The sequence below is a fragment of the Micromys minutus genome (assembly GCF_963924665.1).
Source record: "Micromys minutus genome assembly, chromosome: 18".
Lineage (NCBI taxonomy): Eukaryota > Metazoa > Chordata > Mammalia > Rodentia > Muridae > Micromys > Micromys minutus.
This window is the reverse complement of record NC_137953.1, coordinates 10,205,915-10,229,850: the sequence shown is the minus strand read 5'-3', so window position 1 is coordinate 10,229,850 and position 23,936 is coordinate 10,205,915. Positions and strand designations below refer to the sequence as shown.

The 23,936-nt window shown below is 37.0% G+C and overlaps 1 pseudogene across 1 annotated transcript; it reads right to left on the bottom strand.

Annotated features, from left to right (window-relative positions):
- Window positions 1-6,961: 6,961 nt before the first annotated feature.
- On the bottom strand, window positions 6,962-8,288 carry LOC308432367 (large ribosomal subunit protein eL6-like; annotated as a pseudogene). Its single transcript has 2 exons — window positions 7,706-8,288; window positions 6,962-7,230 (listed from the first exon to the last, which is right to left on the bottom strand). The product of its transcript is annotated as a large ribosomal subunit protein eL6-like (transcript).
- Between the last annotated feature and the right edge of the window lie 15,648 nt (window positions 8,289-23,936).

The following is a 23,936-nucleotide window of genomic DNA, read 5'->3' as shown; positions in this document are numbered from 1 at the left end:
CAGAACAAAGGTCTGTCTTTTTACCTCCAGATCCATAACAAATCAATGTATCTTCCTACATCAAATATCCAGACTAGAAATATATCCACTGACTTAAGTCTAGCAAAGAAAATAATATCTCATGTGTGTGCCCTACCTTCCCAGACATGCTCAGGTTAACAATCTAGAATAGTCATTACAGTGAAATATTAATTACTGATTTAGACTTAAATACAAAAAATTAAATGGTAATAACCAGATAATGATTGCTGGTCCAGGCATACATAACCAGACTCTCTAGAATGTTTTCTTTTTCTTGTTTATGTAAGATGTTTCTGTTGAGTGGTTGCAGATATCATGACTGGACCCCCCCCCAAAACAAAAAAAAAAAAAAAACTCTGAAGTGATAAACAAATATAAGTGTGTAACCAGAGTCCATTTAGAAACAGAAAAGTTCCCTTGCTCTACATATTCCATATTACTCTGAGAAAACCCAACATGTAATCTACAATGTGCAAGACAGATATACAATCAGTACTGAACAATATCAACAAAGTTCATGATCAAATTTCATACATTTATAATTCAGTCAATGATTTTTTTTTTGTCTTTTCTAGGCACAGACATAGCTATACAACTTTGGGCAAGTCTAAAATTGCCCTAATTCCAGAGCTAGTGTGATCAACTTTTCCTCAAAAAGAGGAAATGACAAGCATAAACAAAATGATATCTTTTACACTATTTTAATTCTTGCCAAACGCCTCTTCTGGAACCACAAAACGTTTACTCTATTATTTCTTCCCTCAGTCATATTAAAAAATTCATCACATTTTTCTGTAATTCAAATATCAGAGATTCATTGTCGAGATTAGACCACCCCTACTCTCAGCACTACACAAGTGTGGACTGACAGCAACTGTGATTTGCCTATGGCTGGTTATGGGTTCATTAACTTATTAATGTAGACTCTTCACACTTCTGTCAGACCAATTCTGAAACCCTATGATTTCTTTAACTTGCATTCTTTTGTGAATATATGTAATAAATTGTGTGTGTGTGTCTGTCTCTCTCTGTCTCTGTCTCTGTCTCTGTGTCTCTCTCTCTCTCTCTCTCTCTCTCTCTCTCTCTCTCTCTCTCTCTCTCTCTCCCTCCCTCCCTCCCTCCCTCTCTCTCTCTCTCTCCCTCCCTCCCTCCCTCCCTCCCTCCCTCCCTCCCTCCCCTGTGTCTTGAGGCAGAAATACATATCTTGATTCTAGCCTACACCTTCACACACATATGTATATTCACACACACACACAAACACACACACATACACACACATGCTGTGTTATTTCAGAGTTAACATTAGTAATTATATTGGAATAAAAGAACATGCGTTCTCCTCTCCTGGGCCAGATTATCATGTAGGTGGGCTTATCTAGCAAATTATCCCTATTGGAAACACTGAACATTGTGAACTTCAATAAATTCAGACAGCATGAAAAGACACTACCCATGATCATCCCTGTTTGTGTCCCAGCATGGTCAGGAAATTTACAATGTCAGGCTCACACAAATATGTACTTAATTCTTTTAAATTTAACCTGTAGGAATATAATCCTTTCAATAACTTTTGACCACCCTGCATATTTGACTATCTTGTAAGGAAGTATGTGTGTGTGTGTTTGTGTGTGTGTGTGTGTGTGTGTGTGTGTGTGTGTGTGTGTGTGTGTGGTGTCTCAAAACCAAGTTCCATCACAATCAGTTGTTAATTTTAAGTGAGCAACAATGGCTTCTTTCACATTCCTGAGAATCACTTTACTCTCACCAGTCTTTTATTTCACTTCTATTGAATGGATAAGATAATATGACCCTTAGCAATAAACCACAGCAAGCATATGCACCTGCAGAGGAGCGCACACACACATACAAGGGTGGGGGACATATATAGATAAATTGTTTCTGTGTTTCCTTGGATAATTTCAACTTGACTAATTCTTCAACAAAGCCTTGATTATCCAAACACATGAAACAGATAATCAGGAGACAATTTCGGTCTGTGACTTCTTATACAACAAACGTCAGCTTTTGAAGAAGATCATGAATGAATTGATGAACCATCTAACAATGAAACAGGTGAGATAGTGGAGCATGGTCCTCCTCAGCCTACACTAAGCCCATTTTCAATAAGATTCATCTACCTACACTAGCATTCTCCTACTGGGCAGTTTCCTTCTAAAGAACCGAGTTCAAGTGGCAGAGCATCGTCAGATCAATATCCCAAACTTTTATTGCATACAAGCTTCTTTTCTCCCTTTTTTGTTTTCTACCAGCATTACTCTCCAATAAATCTCTTATACTCTAAATCCATCCCAACATATGTTTCCTACATTCTCACCTAAAGATTGCAAATGCCTGACAAGGTCACAGTGCCTCATTGCTAATCAATTGGTTCTTACTTGATAATTAATTGAACATGCCATATCTTCCTCAAAGAAATTATACTCTCTGATTGTGTTTTACATACAATTTCCTGGGCCCTCTCTGTGGTAAAAGAGGTGATGCACTTGGAGAGAATTTAAGGCAACTACAGGCAATATAAATAAGTACAGCTATAAAATACATCACCAAAAAACTAAACATAAAAACAAGAAACTAATACATAATAACTTTAAGGACACGTGAGCTACATGTTAGGAAGTTATAAAAACCATTCTCTGCAAGAAATGCACATTTTGTGCTAATTTGAATCATTATGAGCTGAACATTTCCTGTGAGCATCCTTTTCTTCTGTTTAATATGGAATTTGTTGGTCAATTTTTCTTTCAAAGACTACTGGTTTTATGTACAAAACAGACCTTCCTTTTCCTTAGCTTCTGATTTTTACACACATTGGCAGCCAAAACTCTTTGTCCCTCTGACCCCGCAGATGTTTTGTGATTCCTCTCTGGTCTCATCATATTTTGAATTTCCTAATTTCCAAATGTGCTGCTTCTATAAGTATTTCCTTGTGCAATATGCTTCAAATTACTAAACAACAATTACTTTGAAAAATCTAATGCAACCCTCCATCCTCTTATGATTTTCCCAGAATTTAAGCATCAGTCTGTTATTTTTCCAAATTATTTTTTATTTATTTACTAAAAACAAAAAGAAGGTATCTTGCCTCCACATTCACCCCCATAGATGTGTTATATTACATCTCCTTTTTCCAGTGTTTATTATTTTCCCATTCCCTAGAGGCAGAAGTTCATGAAGAAGATATTTACTGGTGCCTATTAGCTTCTTAGCAACACAAAACAAAGAAAATACTTTCTGCTTCTTCTATTAGTTTTTTTTTTTTTTTTTTCTGCTGTTATTTTTCTGTAGGGAGCCGTTTGTGCCACACCCAAACATGGCGCCGGCTTTCCGCCGAGAACTCAGCAAACAGAGCTGTTGCCCAGCCAAAAGACTTAATGCGCATGCGCCACATACGTCATAGCCCACTCTCGGGGCATACTATTGAGTTACTGGAGGGCACACCAATCAGGTAGCGACACGAGTCTCCTAGGCATATATAGCAGTGCATTTCTCCCCCATGTGGAGAGAAAGATAGTGGAGAGATTTCGGGAGACCCCACGTGGAGGGATGGCAGAGAGATATCACGTGGAGAGAGACCCGATAGGAGAAATTGCGGGAGGTCCCACGTGGAGAGAGAATGGACAGAGAGATCACACGTGGGAGACTGCACATAAGAGGTTGCCTATGCAGTAGACCCCGGTAGGGAGTCCCCGGCTCAGAGAGAAGTTTCCTGCTCAAGAAGTCCCCTGCTCAGAGTGCTGTACAATAAATTTTCTCTCTGTCTCTCTCTTTCAATCTCTCCATCACACACACACACACACACACACACACACACACACACACACACACTCAAAGAATAGCTAGAGCAGGAAATACACCACATCAAGAACTGGAACAGAGTAAACACGGCCATGGCAACTTTTACAAGATAAAGCTTTTAATCAGAATCTGCTCACAATTTATGAATTTTCATCTATTTATTATCCTTAAAGCAGAAATCATGAAGCACACTGGCAGAAATTGTGCTAAAGAAGTAGCTGAAACATCTATATCTGGATCTACAGACATCAGGAAGGTCAAGACACCTGTCCTCATATTGGCTTCTGTAGACTAAATGTCTACCACCAGTGGTATACTTTATTCATCAAGCACATGCCTCCGAATCCTTCTAAAATAGTGTTACTCCATGATGACTAAGTAGTCGGACATATGAGGCTACAGAGGCCAGTCTACACCAAAACCACCCATTCTCCTCCATGATCTTTATAGGTTTGCAATCATATCGTAACTTAAGACAATAACAAGCAAGGAAGAAAACAAAAATCAAGACAAAGCAAAAATAACATTCACTGCAGCTTCAAACGTCCCCAGAGTCAATAACTTTCTCAACACTGTTTAAAAGTTAAAAGTCCAAAGTGTAGGATCTCTTCTGAGACTCATAGCAATGTCTTAACCATATGCCATTGTAAAATCTTAAAAGGAGATCACATCCTTCGAAAACTCAAAGGCTCTGGACACACATTACCATTTCAAAAGTAAGGAGAGGGAGTGTAGTGAGGAAATACTGGACAAAACAAAACAGAAACAAAAACAAGCAGGAGAACCTGCAGATTCTGCATCTCTGTGTCTGATATTAAAGTGGTCTTCGGACCTCCAGCTCTCTTCAGCTCTGTGGACTACAGCACACATCTCTTGAGCTTGTTTGCAGCTTTCTCTGCAAATATCTCACAGTTCTGACAACTGCAAAATCTTGGGGGTCTCCAGTGAAACCCAGGCCTTACCTTTACAATTTCATTCAATCACTTCCCTCCCTGCAGGGGCGCACCTGTCTCTGTGCCTGGACTCAATAGACTTCCTTAGTCATAGAGGGAAATTCCATAAATCCCTACCCTATTTTTTATATCCTTCAGGCTAAAGCCAAAACCATGTGACTGAAGCAGCCAAGTTTTGCTTCTTGCTGAGGCTGGAAGATACCCCTTCCCCACTAGCCTCATATGTGTGTGTGTGTGTGTGTGTGTGTGTGTGTGTGTGTATCTGCATCATCTCTCTGTTGATGGTTTTCTTCACTGCTTAAGGGTTTGTTCAATTCCCTGTTACAAGTTGGAAACTTATCTCAGTGGTATCTTGCCCTGGGGTTACCACTCCCATTATCACATTTAGCATCAGGCTTTTTAAAAATTTTTATCTCTGTGAGTATGGAAACTTTGTTTTCTACATTACTTTTCCTGTGATCCTTTTCACCTCAAACTGTACATTTTGTATTTTTGCTTGCTTTCTTGCCTCATTTCTTTCTGTATATATTTGCTGAAGAGTGACTATTAATAACCATGGAGTACACTCAGTACTAGGCTGTCTTGCCGTCTCCTTTCGTTTTAGCCTCAGGCAGAATATGTGGACAAGGACAGAAAGTACACACACTCCTTGTCAACATTCACAAGCTTGGTCTCTAGCTCATTTATGAATACTCTTTCCATCTGAAGACTCTTGAAGCAGGCCATCATCATTCATGTCTCTCTCAGCCCCACTATCTTCCATGCTTCTTCTAGTATGGTCATTCAGGCTCCTCTTAAAAGTATTCAAATGGTTTTCCTCTTCAAATCCCCAAAGTCCACATTCTGAAAGCAAACAGCATGCTAAGTAAGGCCTGTCATGAAAATTCCCCACTCACTGGTACCAACTTCTGTCTTCCTCACTATTCTATTGAAGTGTTAGATACCCATTAACATGGCAACCATTACAGAAGAAAACATTTCATTGATGCTTGCTCGGAGTTTCAGAGGCGCATTACTTATTAGCAGGGCAGAGAACATGGCGGCACTCAGGCGTGTTGGTGCTGAAGATGGAGCTGAGAGTTCTACATCGGGATCTACAGGCAGCAGGAAGAGATAAACACCAGGCCTGATGTGGACATTTGAAACCCCCAGTCATACACAGGCCAACACCATCCTAATACATCTCAGGCAGTGCTATGCTATGATGCCTACGTATTTGAATATGTGAATGAGGCTACTGGGGGAGTATTCTCATTCAAAGCAACACAATTCCTAAAGATTAAAAAGAGAAGGAAAAAAGATCTTCCCTAAGATAACTAACTGCCTATAAATACCAAACTTTAATCCTCACTAAAGCCCATCTAACACTTACCTGCATCTCTCATATTTATATTTAGTCCTTTTTATTTGTGCTCGTGTACACGTAGCATACACTAAGTGTGGTTTCAGATGCACATGTCCATTTACCCACTCAGAGATCATATGAGATCTCCGGGTCCTTCTATATCACGATCCATAGCTTCGCTAAGATACGGTCTATCCCTAACCTGGGGCTTGCTACATTTTCTGCTACCTTACTGGAGATCTGACGCCAGTGATCCAGTGATCCAGTGATCCAGTGATCCAGTGATCCAGTGATCCAGTGATCCAGTGATCCAGTGATCCAGGGGTTCTCCTTTATCCACTGTTCAACAGCAACTGCTGCAGTTACATGCAGTGTAAGTTTGGCCACCTCTATCTTCCTGTATTAGTCTTTTGCGATCTGAACTCTAGCCCTCTCGGTTGCTCTGTGAACTCTCTTACCTGCTGAGGAATTTCCAGCCCTTGCAATCTTTTACAAGAGCAGTACTTGCATGAGTCCAGTCAATCTTGTTTTCTGTACCCTGTCACTAATTGTAGTTATTGTAGCTACTATTACAAGCCACATTATTTTAGTTACACATATAATAGATGGAATATGAATTAAAATCAGTCACTGCTATTCTTACAGTTTCCTTTGTAAAACTTATTTTCTGTATTTTATTCTGTTTTTCATTTTCTACTTTTAAAGCTAGCATATATACATATATATGTAATATATATGTATATTACATATACTTACCACTTAAATTTGCATGTTTTTTTTCTTTTTCTTTAAACATATGAAACTGTTTAATTAGGTTGTCTGCAATTTAGAACACCAGTTTGTGAGGATGCATGCCGTTTGTTAGGAAGAACTAAGATTGAGAGCGCAGGTAGCCCTGGATGAGGAGCCACTTTAATCTTTGGCAAAACTCTGCAAGTCCACCGTTTTCTGATCAGCCTTTCCCTGCTCTGTAATTTTAGTTCTCTCCTGCTCTGTATTGAAGATCTTGCCCTCCTGCTGCCTGGGCTCACACAGTGGCTTCTTGAAGTAAGCTTTGGTCAGGTGTTTGGGGATTTTAACCTCGCTGATATCAACCTTTTTTTTTTTTTTTTTTTTTTTTTTTTTTGCAAAATAGAAGTATAAAATTTATTTTATACCACCCACAAAGTTCTATATAATCAGGAATGATACAATTTGCAATAGCTTAAAAAAAAACATGACAAAGATTTAAAATATATCTTCAATTACAGTATTCATTTATCCTTAGTTAGAATTTTTTTTAAAGAAAATTTATGCTTAAAACAAATGAGACATAAGGAAAATAAAACAATTTCCACAACTATTTTTACATTTATGTTTCAATACTAGTACATTTCAATGTATTTTGCTACATAAACATAAAATCATGTACAACTGCTGTGCACCAAAATTTAGCTTAGTTAGATCTTTCAAGTAACATGCAATTCCAACTCACAAGTATTCAAGTACTGCTACAAAGTGTTCCGTTCTGTGCAGAGGACTCAGTATTAACTCTGTATTGAAATTATCATGGTTATAGGATTTTCTTTATAGAGGAGGTGATGACAAACTTCTGGAGTGTTCTGCCCAGGCAAACTCTATTGAGGGCAAGAGGTCTAGTCACACAGGTAGCAAGCTCACCTGCTTCAGGAAAACCACTCTTACCCCTGTGGCACCTGGTGACAATGATCAGGACAGTCCCCTGTGGTGCCCAGTGAGAATGATCAGGACAGTCCGGGAGTGATGCTGGAGCGCAGCTTCTCACGTGCTGGCTGAAGGGCTTCTTGTCAAGGCTCAGTAACTTCCGAGGCACATCTTCAGTAGGATTTTCGAAGCTTTACCCCCAGGATGCTGCTCACTCTTCTTGTCCCCACCAACTGATTTTGTGACAGTAGCAAGGACCTTCTCTTTTTCTTCTTTTCAACCTTGGTCTTGGCAGCTGAGTATTTCCTTTTGTACAAGGGCTGTTTGGAATACATAGCAGATCTGGAATACCTGCCAATTCCTCTAACCAGGACAGGGCTTTGGCTACAATGGGTCTTCCCCTTCTTGAGCTTTTAAACTTTAGGGAGATCCTTCTTGGCTGCAGGTTTCTTCTCCTTTGTATCAGGCTCCTCCTCCTTCTCACCTGCCATCTTGCAAGACAGGAAAGAGTGCCTGGTTTGTGTTTTTTTCAGTCTTCATTGATTCAGATGACAAATCTGATGCTTATCCTTTAGTTATTTTCCTTGATATTTTGATACCTTTTTTTTCCTTTTTATAAATTTCAAGTCCTTAATGTTAATTAAAGATTATGCACCTTGCTAGGTTTTTGTGGTTGTTATGATTTCTTTTTGTTGTTTTCCCATTCCATTTAGGTTCTCAAATTATGCTGTAATTATTCTACATCTAACTCAATGTGTGTTTTTGTATTTATTGCTTATATGGTCTCTGTAGCATTCCCTTTTGTCAGCGGCTGGAGTTACAGGCGATTATATTCGATTTCCCTTTTATACCTTGATGATATCACTATTTTCAAAGGATTTTTGCTTCCTGAGTTCACTGGTTATTATGCACAACCATGTTTTAATTACAACCAATATGTTTATCAACTTAGTCACTGGAGTTTCATATCAAAAAATTCAAAACTATTTGTAATTTATTCCAAATATTGACTTGATTTTTTTATATGGGATGCAGATATTAGGGTTATTTTTCTTTAACATTAGAGATGGTTGTGAGCCATCATACGGTTACTGGGACTTAAACTCAGGACCTCTGGAAGAACAGTCAATGCTGTTAACCACTGAGCCATCTTTCCAACCCCAAGCTACAAGATTTATACACCTCAATTTTGTTTTCACTATAGTGTGATTATTTTTATTTTTTATTCCTTCAGAATTTGGAATAGAAATCTTTAAGCTTGTTACTTCTTTCTTTTTTTAACTTATAGGATCCTACAGCTGAGAGATTCTAAAAGCTTTTGAAGATATTTTAATCTTGAAATTCTAAATTTTTTGAAGATGGAGAGTATTAGTGCTTGGGATGTATTTTATATTGGGCTCTTATTAAAATTTGGGGACAAGTTATATAGGTTTATGACTTAAACTTTAAGCCTTAAAGTGATATTTGTGTCTGATGTTGACAAGAAATGGATTATTATAGTTAACTTGACTGTCAATTTGACATAAAAATGAAATAATGTAATAAGAGTATTAATGAAAATTAAAAGAGATTGGTTTGTGGAGGTGTGTTTTAGGGAGATTGTACTGATTGTTAACAGATGTTTAGTACACCCAGCCCATTGCTGGTAGCACTATTCCCTACACAGAGAGTCCTGATCAGCAGAAGAGAAGAGCAAGCCACATGAAATCAATCACAATTTTATGTACATATTCACTCTTTCCTCTTCAGTATGGATGTCATTAGCTGCTTTAAATTTCTGCCTTCTTCACTTCCATGGTCTGGAACTTATCCTGGAACTGTGAGCAACAAAAATGCCTCTTGTGGTTTACCCTTCCTCTGGAAAGGTTATCTTAGAAACATAAGAGAAACTAGAATGCTATGGATTTTAAACCCCCCCCCCTTTTTTGGAAGGGAGAACTAAAGAGGGGAGGAAGTACAAGGTCGAACAGAGCAGGGATTGAAGAAAAGATCATCCAAAACTGCCTCACCTGGAGAACCACCCCATATGCAGCCGCCAATCCTAAGCACTATTGCTGATGCCAAGAAGTGTTTACTGGCAAGAGCCAGATAAGGATGCCTCCTCAGAAGCTCTGCCAGAGTCATACAGATACAGTTGAGGATGTTTGCAGCTAACCATCAGACTGACCATGTGGACCCTGATGAAAGAGCTAGAGAAAGGACTGAAAGAGCTGAAAGGTTTGCAACCTCATGGGAAGAACAACATTATCATCACAGCCAAGGCACTGAGGTGGAGTGGGTGATTGGGAGAAGGAGCAGCTTCATAGAAGCAAGTTTAGGGGGAGAAGAGGGGGGAGTGTGTGTTGGGGGAAATGGTATAACATTTGAAATGTAAATGCAGAAAATATCCAATAAAATTGAAAAAGGAAAAATAAAGCCCCACCACCTGTGTTAATCAGCAACTAGTGATAGGTATTTTAAAAGATCAAAACTATGTATATAGAGAAAAGTAATACATGAAATCCAGACCCACATGAGATTTTTAATATATTCAACAAGTCATGAAGAGCAGCAGGAATATAAACACTTCTTAGACTTCTAGGTTTAACCAGATATATGAGAATCAAAGCATATTTTAAAATATTTTTATTTATTCTTCTGAGAATTTCATACATGTATGCAATGTAGTTGATAATACTTGTACGAATTCCCCACTCTAGCTCTCCTGAACCTATCCCAACACATTCTCTTCAAACTTCATGCTATCATTTTTAGGATACAATATTTTTATTCATTTGTTTGAGAAATATATATATATATATATATATATATATATATATATATATATATATATATAATATTTTGATCATATTCACCTTCCGTTTCTCCCATAATGCCTCCCAGATTCAAATGTCATACTCACACCTCTTAGTCTTCTGTCTTTAACAAAAGAGTAAAATGTGTGCTGCACACACACCCATGGGTGTGGGACAATCTTCTAAAGCATGCTTCACCCACAGGCACTGCACTTATAAAAAAAGCTATCTGACTCAGAAGCTACCAATGTCCAATAGTTCCTCAGATACTAGTACCTATATATAAGCAAACATTAACAGATTTATAAACGAATGTATTAGCTAACAACACACACATACACTCAAACACACACACACACACACACACACACACACACACACACCAAAAGCAGGAACATTAGTTGAACTAATCAAAGTAAGAAAAAGTATTTTTGATGGGAGTGAGTAAGAAATCATGCACCCAAGTGCATCAAGGGAAGAATTAAGCTGTTTTCTTATTGGAGACAAATGTGAATGGTATGAAATAATTCTGGATTTTAAATAATGCAAATCAAAGCAAAAGTTATTAATTATGGAAAGAGAAAGAACTTTCGGTGTGAATATGGTCACTGGAACTTTACAGGCTGAGTAGAACTGGATTTTAAATGGAAAATTTTTATGATATGGGACTTTATAAATTGATACAGAATTTTATAAATAAGGAAAACCGCTTTTCAAGACAGTTTTACTATGTAGCTCAGGCCAGCCTTGAAGTCGTGGCAGTGAGCCATCTCGTGTCCACTTTTCACATTCTGGCATTACATAAATGTTTCATTAGGTCAGGCTGGTCGAATGGATTTTAATAGATTAATTGAAAAAATAAATTCAAGGAGCAAATAAAAAAACCTAGAATTTATAAGTAATAATCTAGAATGGCAAACCTCAAACATTCATGAGTTTGGAAGTGGCAAGAAGAAATATATAATTGATTAAGGCAGAGGCACAATGTACAAATATCCCTGAAATTAATCCATCAAATATTGTCAAGCAATGACAGCTGTATATTTAGCATTATCAAGGTGTGATCTCTGACACAAATATGTCCTCATTAGTTCAGGAATAATTGATGCTTAGAAATTACTTCAGAGAGCTTAAATTTATATCAGAAGAGAAACTCATGCATAATACAAAAATCGGAGAATTTTAAATTTCACTGGCTAACTCCAATTGAGAGGTGGAATTAATGATGCTTAAAGATTTGAGAAGAGAATCAGTATGATGGGCTGGAGTGACCATAGGAGATATCATAAGAGAGTAGATTAACATGAGGAGAACAGTAATGGGCAGAGTTGTGGAAAGAATAAAGATTGTGTACTGGGAGACTGTAGTAAAAAAAATGAAGTCAGGTCTCTCCTGTCTCCTTATTCACTTTGTTTTCATGGCATAGAATTGTAGAGCCTGCTCTCTCCTTAGGATTTTATGAGGTCACATTAAGTGTTCTCTAACTTCTCAAGTTAGTGTTTGGGCCCATTTCCAATTTAACTTACTAAGGTCACAAACACAGTACCATATATTTCAAAGAAAATAAGTCTTAGTTATAAAAAAAACCAATACTGGGAATTGCGAAAGAATCTATACATTTCTAAGTAAATTATATTGGGAAACCAATCCATCCTTTCCAGATTCAGTAAATTGCTTATGAAGTATAAGCCTGAGTAAGGGGAGGTACTATCTCCTTCCTAGATGCTGACAGTAGTGTTAACATTGCTTCTTTCATGCCGTGTTGAAGACTAAACAAATAGGTAGTATACATTTTCTTTGAAATCATGAGAGTTGAATGAATTTTAATGTCAAATTTCACAAATACTTAAGTTCCCTTAGCATAAGTAAAATTATAATTTTAGTTTGTATTATCTGTAAAGACAAAAATAACTAATAAAGAAGAATGTAGCTGCTCATCTATAAAGAAACTGTTCCATTAAGTGTAGTTTAATCACTTAATGTAGTCATATAATGATTATAATTATAATTAAATTATATTTTTATTAATACATAATTATGCAGTCATTAAAAATCACATATCCATAAGCTATATAACCACATAGTCGAGAGCTCAAATTATTGAGACAAGCGTATCAACTAGAGTATAACACATATTAACCTGTTATTTTAATGGACTTTAAGCCTAGAATATAAAAATATGTTCAGATTCCATCCAAACAAAAATTTGTGTGTAATGCTTTTTAATATTCTATTTTCTCCAATTACCAATTTGATCCTGTATTAAATTTCCACCCAAACATGTACCTAAAATGCACTAATATTACTTTTGCATGCAACATCGAGTTGTATTAGAAACCCAGTCCTCTATATCTTCAGCCTGCTTCGCTCAACTTAGACATCACTTTCAGGTTTCATTTACATGTAGGCAATTGTGGCAGGAATGTCCTTTATGTTGCACATTTAGGTGCTAGTTCTGGGAATAAGAAAGACATACATTTACTTAAGCAAAGAACACATCATAACTGTGAAGTCTACAGAGAGCCCTATGCCTAACAGAAATGGCAGGGCCAGCAGGTGTGTAAACTTCTTTCTTTGATCTACCCTTTCAACTCAGTAATTAAAATTCTTGCTGACATATGTTCCCATAGAGGACCACATGTTCACTGTCAATATTCCCATAATGGATAGAGGCAAAAAAGCTTTTCGATTGCCACTTTGGTGTCAGCAGCAAGGGAACACTGCCTGTTATATAATGTCTAGGTTTGAGTAGAATCAAGCTAAAATTAGCCACCCAAGTGTAGGTTAATTAGTGACATTTAGAAAGTAACATTCTATATGGAAGATGAGTCAAAGAAACATTAATTAAACAAAGAGTTCTTCAAATATTTCTGCATTATTTTTGAACTATGTGTATATGGCTTAAGTAAGTGGCATTTGATTTTTGGAGAAAAAAGGGGCAAATTGGTTTTGCTTCTTTCCTCTCTCCATACATCAAGCAGTAGCTAGTGTCGAACAGGATGTTGAAGTGCTGCTGGTTATACCAAGGCATACAGGAGTAAGCACTGGAGTCTCTCCTTCATCCATCTCTCCCGCCATATATGTCAATGTAACTCTTGTAACAATACTCTTTAAATCATCACTAGTATATCACTTTGTAAATAATAACCATAAAATATGTTTTTTTCACATTTTTCGAAAATCATATAATCACACTAAGTTTTAAAGTAAATCCCAGGAATGACTGATTTTCTGATCAGCTAATGATGTCTATGGATGGTCATTAAAGAAGAAAAAGCTCTAAATCAGTTTGGAGATATATAGTTAGGAAATAGTTTAAACTGTTGTGAGTGTACATGCCCTCAGCCCTCAGACCTTAATCACCATCCACCTTGAAGTTCTACAAGAAAGTTAGGGCAAGCAAATGCTGTATACAATGTATTCTTTGAGTACAGATTAACAATTTTGTAGTTCAGTTTGACTTTTTTGAACAATATTATGTTTTCATTTGAAGTTTTAAGAATTTACATTCATTTTTGTGTGAGAGAAAGTGGTGTATGCATGCATATGTGTGTATGTGTGTGTATGTGTGTGTGTATGTGTGTGTGTTTGGTGTGGGCATGCAGGTGTTTGAGTGTGTGTATACAAGTCTGCAGAGGCACTAAGTTAGCTTCTGGTGTCTAAACTAAGAGGTCTTTATGATATATTTTTTTAAAACATTGAACACATGGATGTGGCTAGGCTGGTTGGCCAACATGGCCCCTAGGAGCCACTTCTCTATGTCTCTGTCTTAGTTCTGAGGCTACAGGCATGTAGCCTCCAGAACTAACTTTTATATGGATGCTTGAGTTCTGCCTCTGTTCTTCATACTTATGCAGGAAGCATTTAACTCACCTTTTGATTTTTCCAGGTTCTATATTTAAGTTTACACAAATATAAGCATCTGTATATGAACTATCAAAATCAAAATCAAGTTCCAAATACTCCATTTTTTTTTTCTTTTTTACTAAGACGTCTCCGGCTTAGGAGATCAAATACAACCATACAGTCACACATATCTTGAGTATGTACTTTTTGTCGGAGAGACAACTTTTGAATTTTTCTAGAATAAGTCTAAATAGTTATCAAATAATGTCTACTTTTCGAATTGGCTTTTTTTTTCATTTCCAATGCTGCTTTTCTGTTCCACCCAAATTAAGGGTTGGTAGTGTTTATTCTTTGTGTTGATGGGTAATAATCGCCTGATGTGTTTCTCACAGCACCTGTGATGGGCATTTGGTTTTCTTCCCATCATGTAGTTGCTGTGCATATTGGACAAACTTGTATGAATAATCTATTTTCCCTTAACAAAATAACTGAAAGTGTTACTTGGGGTCAGATAGCAAATTTATGTTTATATTCATAATAACATTTTCAAGTTTTTTTTTTACAAAGTAGTTGCATATTTTCATGTGTGTGCTAGCAAGTATGAATTGCTCTTATTATTCTCCCTCTCTTTTCCTCCTTCCTTCCCTCTCTCTCTCTCCCTCTCTTTATTTCTCTCTTTATTATTGTCCTTCTAGTGTCTCTGTGTGATGATACCTCATTAACATAATTTACATATTTACCATGCAACTACAGGAAGAACAATAAGATGGAGAATGTTTACATAGTTTTGTGTACATTTATGCATCGGTTTGCATACATTTATTGATGTTTTGCACATTATTCTGCAAGTTTGAAATCAAGTTGGATGTCTTAGAATCGTTTCTAAATTGTCTTTAATAAATTCTGTGAGCTCTTTGTCCTTTTAAAGATATTTGTCTTATTTTCCTTATTTGTTTAATGCTTGAAAAACACATTTATTCACTTTACATCCTGATCTTGACCCCTGTCTCTCCTCTCCTGCCATTCCAACCTTACAAGTCCCTGCCCCGATTACCCTGAGGAGAAGGGGAAGCCCTCACCCACTCTGGAACAACCAGTTGCGGTAGGTCTAACCACATCCTCTCCCACTCAGGCCCAACCAATTTGGGGAATGCAATGCAATGGGAGACAGTAGAGTTATGCAATGGGAGGATGTAGAGAGTTGGTAGAGTCTCTCCAATTGTTAGGAACTCACATGAAGGCCAAGCTGGACATATGGTAAGAATGGGTAAAGAGCCTAGGTTCAACCCCTGCATGCTCTCTAGTTGGTGGCCCAGTCTCTGTGAGCCTCCATGGGACAGATTAGATGATTCTGTAGGTTTTCTTGTGGTGTCCTTGACCCTTCTAACTTAGTTCTATGTCCAACTCTTCTGCAAGGCGCCCCCAGCACTGCCTGGTTGGCTATGAATTTCTGCACCTGGTTCCATCTGCTTTTAGATGCAGCCTCCCTGGAGACAGTTAGGCTTGGCTCCCGTATGGAAACATAGCAGAGTATCATACACAGTGTCAGGGTTAGCTTTCTATGATGGGATGTTTCTCAGGTTGAACCACTCATTTTTAGCCTTTTCCCTAAACTCTGCTTCATTTTGTAAGCAGGACAAGTTAGGGTTATATCCTCAGACTCCCCAGAACCTCCCCTGTCTCAGGTCTCCAGCTACTTTCTGAGGTGCTCCCCTCTACTCTCTTCTCACTCCCAGCCTTCTTTCTCATTCCTTGTTTCCCCTCCTCACCTTTTCTACCGCCCAATTCCCTCCCTCCATCCACTTCACATGACTATGTACTTTTCCCTTCTGAGTGTGATTCATACATCCTCACCTGAGCCCTCCTTATTACTTTGTTTCTTTGGATTTGTGTATTCTATTGTCAATTTGTATTTGTGTTTGTATGAGATAGGGGGGTGGTGGGGGATACAAGTGCCTGTGGAGGCCAGGAGAGGGTGTCAGGTTCACTAGACTTGGGTTAGAAGGCAGTTGTGAGCTCTCCAACACCAACTCAGGCACTCTAAAAAGATCTGGGTCCTTTGGAAGGACACCATACTCTCTAACACAGAGCCATCTCTCCAACCCTGTACATTCTCTATGTAGAAATTAATCATCTAATGTCTCTCACATTCCAGGGCTTGTTTTATATTTTTAATGGGTTCTGTGAAAAACAGAATTTGCTCTTTATAAAAATCCGTATTGCTTGTACATTCATTACTTGCATGTTGTATCTTAAATAATGTTTTTTTTTTTTTTACTTTCTTAGGTTTTAGCAATAGAACTTAATAAACAATTTCAACCTAATCTTTATTTTATAAAATTAATGGTATGTTTGTGCATATATCCATTTATTCCAGGACTAACTTAAGTTTTGTTTTCTTTCAGTGAACTCTAAATGTTTATCAGAAATCTGTTGGTCATAAAATTTTCAGCCTGTTTCATGTCATGTTCTAGCAATTTCAAAATATTATAAGTGCAAGTCAATGTTCTCTATTTTCAAAAATCATTTTTGTTTTTTCTGTAATTTTCATTTCATATTTAATGTCTGTACAAAATCTTTTAGAGTTGTTATTCTACCAAGTGCTCCATAAAGGTGCAGAAAAAGCTTTCACCTCAACATAGTCTCTTGTGTACAACGGTAATCATAAATCTGTCCATCTACATAATCTTTTTTTTATTTGACTCTATTTTGTTTTTAAATTTCAATGCATAAGCCCTGAATGTGGCACTTTAAAATTTTGAATTTTTTAAAATGTGGTTGTTACATAGAAATATAATTGATCCTTTTATATTAACCTTGCAAGACTGATTTACCTATTTTACCAATTGGAGTAATAAGTACACCAATTGGTGTAAGTTTTCTAAGTGCATAATTATTGTGATTTGAATGAGAGCAGCTCCCCATAGGCTCATGTATTTTAACATGACATGTTAGTGATATGCTTTCAGAGCATTTTTTAACTTTAAGAAGGTGGGGCCTTTCAGAAAGAAGTATGTCACTGGGTTAGGTTTTGGGTTCATAACCTTTCTTACTTCTTGTTTGTCCCCTAGGCTTTGTGTTTGTCCTTGAAAGTGTGATCTCTCAGCATTCTGCTCTAGCCATGCCCCTCACCCCTAGCATTAGAGACTCCAACTGTACATCCACAGTAAAATCGTCCTTCTCTTAAGTCATTTTTGGTCCCAACAGGGGAAAAGTAGCCAATGTAATAATCAAAGCAAATATGAGTTATTTCTTCTTTTAACTGGATATTTTCTGTATTTACATTTCAAATGTTATCACCTTTCTCCCCAACCCCATGCCCCCTCCTCCTCCTCACTTTGTTTCCATGAAGGTGCTCCCTCTCCCAACTACCCTCTCTACCTGAGTGTCTGGCCTTCCCCTACACTGAGAAAACACCTTCACTGGACCAAAGGCCTCTCCTCCCATTGATGCCAGACAATGATATCCTCTGCTGCATATACAAATGGAACTGGAGCCCTGGGTCTCTCCCATTTGTACTCACTGGTTGGTGTTTTAGTCCCTGGAAGCTCTGAAAAGCTTGGTTGGTTGATAATGTTGTTCTTCCCATGGGGCTGATTTTGGCTTATTATTGCTATTGTTATAATATATTTTACCAGCTTCCATTTTGATTGCTATTTCTATCTGATATTCATAGCTCACACCTCCATTAAATACTAAACAGAAATGGAAAGTGGGGACACCTTGGCTTTGGTTTCTTCATAGGAAGTGCTTATTCACTTGCTGTTATTTGTTATGTTAGCTGTAAGTTTCTCACATACATTCAGCTGGAGGGTGAGGGATTTCCTTTCAGTAGCTAATTTATGGAGAGGACATTTGGTGGAGTTTTGTAAAAACATGATACTGGTTGACTTTATGAAATCCTCTTTTGTGATATAATGAGATATCATGTTTATACTTTTTATGTTAATATCATGAATTATATTATTTTCTAAATGTTAAGTAAACTTTGATTCCAAGGATAATCTCTATTTGATCAAGCAGTATTGCCCTTTTAATATATTGCTGGATTTAGTTTGCTAATGTTCTTAAAGGAGTGTTACATTTGTGTTTAGAAAAGATATTACCTTCAATATTCCCTGGAAATATCTTTGTTCAGTGTTAGCTTTAAGTTAATGTGACCCCCCCTCATAAATAGGGAATGGGAAAGATTCTATTTTTTAAATAAATTTCTGTAGATTGTCCTGCAGCCGTTTTGTATTTTGATATTAATGCCTAGTCAGGTATTCATGATGGTGACTTCATCTGAACCCTTCCATTTTAATTAGTAAAATAAAGGGGAGAACTGGTGAATGGGCAGGGTAGGAGAGGTGGAGAGAGAGGGTCAGAGTTCAGAGGAGAGGGGAAGACTGAGAGAGGAGTTCCAAGATGGATGTCTGGAAGAATGAATTAGATCCATGTGGGCTTAATTGTCGTTAAGTAGCTAAGAACATTAAAGGATTTTGTAGGTTTTTTATTTCATACAGAAGGGCAGTTTGCATCTTTGTCTATATGATGTAATCTTATTGTGTATAGGGTTTGTGGATTGCAAGTTTGATATATAAACCTGTATGAAAAACTATCTGACCTTAGAGTTGTGTTTGTGTTGGGATTTGGGGTGAAGAAATACCCTGGCACTGAGGCAGTAGGGCAGGCAGAGTAAACATCCAGGGAAGGGAATCCTGTATAAGGAGTGAGGCCATGGGGGCAGTTTGGACAGTGAGACAGAGTCTGTGAGCAGGTTCAGTACTAGAAGCACCTGCCAAGTGAGACTGCAGGAGCCAAGATAGAGATAAGCCAATTCTTTTTTAATATTTACTGCAACAAATTTCCATAGTCTTGACGTCATTCTTGTATTAGGTATTTCAGAGAGTTGACTAGTAAAGTCTCGTTAGGACTTCATAGAAAGACCTGTTTACTTTGCTTGTGATTGTTTTCTTTGCAAATATTTTTCACTGACTATAACAGTGAATGTTAGGAAACAGGAAACTATAAAATTTGGCAACTTCATGCAATCCTAAAACTGTAACTGTTTTAAGCCTATCACAATTACTTCCAGCAGATGCTTTCTACCAACATGCTAGAGCCCTGTGGCACTTACCCTTGTCTATAGCCACGAAGAGCTAACCTTATCATGATTGCACTGTGTCAACTTATTTTTCATCAGAATCAAACAATCCAACATATTTGCTCCTATGTTTATTTATTAGTATAATGATTTGGAAGTTCACTCTCAAGTTGTTGCACATATCTTAATTAATTATTTATATTCCTGAAAGAGATTCTACAGGTTGCTTTATTATGGACCACGTGAAAAAGTATCTCAACTTTTCTGAAGCTTAAGAATTACCAGAGTCACATCACATGGCTCAGTATATACATAAACAAATGCATGAAAATATCAAAAAACACATTTAATATGTTATTAAAATATGTATGCACCTTTCTCTACATATGTGGGTAAAAGGATATTTAATAAATATATTTATTTATATGTGCATCAAGTGATAGCACAGGTATTAAGAACACTTGCTGCTGTTAATGAGGACCCTAGTTAGATTCCCACAACCCACATCAGGATTTTCACAACCACTTTAAACTCCAGCTCTAGGACACTCATGTCCTGTCTGGCTTCTTCGGGTACTTACACTTATGTACATATACACATTCACAATATATACATAATTGAAATAAAATAAACCTTAAAAATAAATGTTATCAGTACTTTGCCAAATCAATAGCAATAGTTTTCAAAATAATAACATTGCAGAAATATTGATGCTATATATAATTATTTTAAAAGCTGTCTGTAGAATAATTAAGATATTGAAAGGGTATTTCTGTTATAGAGGGTATAATTAAATATGGTTCACAATTTATTCATTCAATTAACTTTTTTTACACACCAATAACTTGCGAAGCATCTCCTTTTCATAGATGTGATCCCGTGCATTTATTTGAACTATAAAAGAAGCTATAGAACCTTACTGTATCTTGTCAGGGATAATGTTAGTTTCTATTCCCCAAATCACAGTTTATATTAAAAAAAAAAATAACAAAAACATACCAGGAAATTAGTATGGGATCAGTCTACTTGTGAGTAATGACTGTATTTTTTTTTCCAATTTAGATGTTTGTATATAATATTTACATTTTCTTTACTTAATGATAATAATTTTAAATAAAAGAGCATACATTCAGGTGTTGATGATCATTTTGTTGATTACGTTTTGTGTGCGAAGTATGAATAAGATACTACAGGGCAAATGTCCTCATTTCCCTCTTTTTGTTAAATTACTTTCTATTTATTAATTGATTTATTCACTTGGCATCGGGTTAGGAGCCCCATCCCCCACACTCTCCTACCCCTAGTTCCCCTTCCCTTGACCTCTGAGAAAAAGGACGTCCCTTTTGGGGAACCAACCCACTCTGGAACCTCAAGCAACTACAGGACTAGGTCATTCTTTTCCCACTGAGGTCAGACACGCATGCCCAGTTAGGGGAGCAGGATCCACAGGCAGGCAGCAGAGTCAGGGGCAGTCCCACTCTAGTTGCTGGGGTCGACATGAAGACTAAGCTCCTCATCTGCTACACATTTGGAGGGGTGCTAGGTCCAGGCTTTGTATGCTCTTTGGCTGGTGCTTCAGTCTCTAGGAGCCACAAAGTGTCCAGGTTAGTTGACACTGTGGGTCTTCTTGTGTACTTCATATTCTCTCTGGGTCTCTCAGTCCTTTCCCCAACTATTCCTCAAGACTTCCCGCGCTCCATCTAAAGTTTGGCCGTGGGTCTCTGCATCTGTTTTGGTCAGCTGCTGGGCAGAGGCTCTCAGAGGACAGTTATGCCAGGCTCCTGTCTGTGAATCCATGACACAGCATAGCCTGGAGGTCCAAGAAGGCGGAAGGCAGGCCAGCCATGTTTCCATATAGCTCTTCATAAGGAGTTAAATTGGTATATATCTGTCTATTTGTTCAAATTTGGAGAGATCTGTGAAATCCTAATGTATGTACAATTTCCATTTATTTCAAATACTAGATGCTCTTTGTTAGCCTTGGTTGCATTAGTTTGCTTTCATGGCTATTAATTATATCTCCTGATTTGAACTTGCATTCCCTTTAGAACAAATGATTTATTTGTTTGTTTATTTGTTTGTATGTTTTCCCGTGTGGCTTGGATTTTAGGTTTTTTTTTTCCCCCTTGTCTTTAATCTGTAATTTTCCTTGATTACTTTTTTTCCCATTCTCAAGTTATTGATTTTTCCTCATAAAGATCCTTTCTCCTCCTAAAACCATTTAGTAAATTTTATTTTAAATACACCATTCATTTATCAATTGCAATGTTTTGTTTTCTAATAGGTGCTGTTTATATTTTAAAATTTACTAAAGGTACATTCATTATAAGAACATCTGTCACCATGAACAGGATGCGTTCATATTACGCCTTAGAATTTCTTTTCTGAGAACTCCAATACAGAGTCTATAGCTGTGAGAGCTCAGAAGCTGGTAGCTTCTGTTCATTCTCTATGCTCTCTTTTGCTCTTTTGAGAGGCACTATCCAGGGTTCTGAAAACTCTTCTGAGAAGCACTGACCCACGGGCAGTTTGTATCTCTATATTATTACAGAATAAAGTTTCAAACAAGCTACATCATCTTTAATTGTTGAAAGGACATGTTAATTTTCTTCTTGAAATCTTTTAGTAATTTTTTTCGATGAATTTATAACTGAATGCATTTTCAAAACCTTGTTTCAAATACACCCTTACCTTCTCTGCATTGTAAGGGGCAGTATTCAACTAGGGACAACTTTGCCTCAGGAGATATTGACAATGCCAACAGACAAGTTTTGGTCATAAGAGATTATGGGGTTTTATCCTGGCATCTAGTGAGTAGATGTCATGGATACTGTTAAATCATTTCATATGACAGAAGCAGAGGATCTATGGGTTCCAGGTTCTGAGGTTATATTCCCTCAGTAAATCTGGATACTGATTTGTTTGGGATTTATCTCTTATTAATCAATTTGTCTTACTGTTCATCAATTTTATTACTTTTTTGAAAGGAATAATATAATTTTATCTGCATTGAATTTTATCAGTGCTTTCTGATTTTCGAGAAATCCTTATGATGTTTAGGTATCATAACATCCTGTGACAGATATAACAAAGACTTTCAATATTTTCTACTTACAACACATTTTGAACAGAGAAAATGTATATGGCCACAAGCCAGAAGTATATGAATGTTTATATAATAAAATATATTTAAGAAAAATATTTTCTATATACATGATATTTGTCATTTATTAAAGATGCAAGCAGAATTCCATACTAGAATGAAGTAATATAAAAAATGCTTCAATCCATAATTTGCAAGCACCATAAATCGGAGCCAAGGTGTTTCAGGTAGCAGCTGTTGACATTTGTGATGTGAGGTCACACTATGCAGAGAGTGCATGCGCTATATCCATAACTAGAGTGAAATTTTGAAATATAGCATAGGACAGCCCTGCTAAAAGTACCCCAGATTCCTTATTCACATCATTTAAATTAATTTTGGTTGTTACACATTTAGAAAACATTTACTGTTGACAAATTCTGTTTGATCCCCAGAGTCTATTACATGGTGTGTGTGCAGTGACCCAGCTTTACAAAGCAGTAAGATGTAAGAGGACATACTGTGTGTGATTTGTCTACAATAGTGACAATACCATCTGTGAACTGAGCTTTTATTGGTGTATTAAAAGCAATCAATTTTGCTATTGGGTAGGAGGGGGCATGCTTTACCATTGTGGAACGAATGAGTAACTTAATAACTCTAATTATGCACCTCTCTGCATTTCCCTGTCTCCCTTTCTCTTAGGCAGAAGGAGTCATTTGTATTAAACAGCAGCAATATCAGAAGGCTTCTGTACCTCTACTTGTCTGCTTTTAATTTAGCTTGGTTTGTTGCGCAGATCTCTAATTCTTGTCTTGGATAAGGGACCTGTCAAACATACTGTGTCCTCTTGTTGACCTGAGACTTTCAATTCAGAGATATTCCTAGTTCTGAGATTTGCCTAATGATAAGCAGCTGTCATACTCCCCACCTCTTTGTTGCTAAGACTGAGCTGAGAGTTAGGCGTTTGTAGCCATGCGCTCTACCACTGAGCATCACTTGCTTTCCTCCTTAGTTTTAGATTTTTCACTGGATATAATTTGCTCATACTTTGATATTTTATCTACAGTTGTCCCTTAATTTGAATGAATATATTAAATGTGGCATAAAGTTGGATTTTCAAGTTAAAAAATGTGAGAGTCAATCCATTATATGTGTTAGATTGTAAGCATAGTTTACACAGTTGTCTATCACATGTGTGTATAATCTTTGTGTTTGTGGTTCTAAGTACCTATATTTTTATTTTAATTTCTTTTAAATTCTTTTAAAAATTTTGTCTCTCTTGATCCATTGAGTACATATTTTTAATTAATTTATTTCTGATGTCATC